The sequence below is a fragment of the Orycteropus afer genome, unplaced genomic scaffold (genome assembly GCF_000298275.1).
Source record: "Orycteropus afer afer isolate SDZICR_OR568_19922 unplaced genomic scaffold, OryAfe1.0 scaffold00253, whole genome shotgun sequence".
NCBI classification, from domain to species: Eukaryota; Metazoa; Chordata; class Mammalia; order Tubulidentata; family Orycteropodidae; genus Orycteropus; species Orycteropus afer.
Window position 1 is genome coordinate 3440013 of NW_006921840.1, and position 1094 is coordinate 3441106.

General features: G+C 44.1%; 1 protein-coding gene across 1 annotated transcript in view; it reads right to left on the minus strand.

Annotated features, from left to right (window-relative positions):
* CFAP54 (cilia and flagella associated protein 54) overlaps nucleotides 1–1094 on the minus strand; it is a 602528-nt gene that overhangs the window by 333332 nt on the left and 268102 nt on the right. The window lies entirely within an intron of this gene.

Consider the following 1094-nt stretch of genomic DNA (forward strand, 5'->3'; position numbering starts at 1 on the left):
GTTCAAACCCACCAGCCACTCCTCAGAAGGAAGGTTGGCCAATCTATTTCCGTAGTGATACTGCTTTGGAAACCCAAGGAAAGGTCACTATGAGTCAGGTCCAATTCTATGGCACATAACAACAACAACAACAAACACTGCATTATCTCATTTAACAATATTTTGTAAAGTCCATACGCATTACTGTTATACCCAATTTACAGATGAGGACATTGAGGCATGGAGGTAACTTGCCCAAAGCCATGAGTTTACTAAGTGGTCAGCTAGGATTTGCACACCAGTGATCTGACCCAAAGCTTCTATTGTTCTAGGTGCTGAGGCTATAGCAATAAACATGGAAAATTAGGTATGCCCTCATGCTGCTTCAATTTTTGACAGACACTAAAAGAGTAGACTAAAAAATATAATTTCAGGCAAGTGTAAGTGTTTTAAGGAAAAATAAGACAGAAAAAAGGCCAGAGCCTATGGGGGGTGGTGGTGAGAGAAAATGTTCTTCTAGAAAAAGGAGTCAGAAAAGATATCCTCTTTGGGGGGAAAAAAAAACAACTCACTGCCACTGAATCAATTCTGACTCATAGTGACCCCCTTTGAGTTTCTGAGGCAATAAATCTTCATGGAAGTAGATTGCCCAGTCTTCCTTCCACTGAGTGGCTGGTAGGTTTGACTCACCAACCTCTGGTTAGCATACAAATGCCTTAGGCACTATGCCATCAGGAGAGAACTGAATGAAGAGCTGTACAAGTCAAGTGAAAGCAGGGCTGGGGATGGTGAGGGTTGGGATGTTGGGAGAAGGAGAACAATGGAGACAGAGAGAAGGGCAAGTATAAAGGATGGGAGGGGGAACTGAGGGCTTTCAAGATCAGAGAGGCAGGAGTGGACTGAGCCTTAGCAAGACAGGGAGGGGTTGAGTGCAGAGTGGTGAGCAGAGCCCAGCTCCCCGGGGCCCTGTAGCTAGAGGAAAGAAGGGTACAATGTGATGTTCAAGGAGCGTGTTGTGGGTCTGTCTACTTTATATTATTTAAAATCACTCTGCCCACTCAACAGAGAATATGGAGACTTAACTGTTCCAATCTTGGCTAGCAAGAATAGATGCA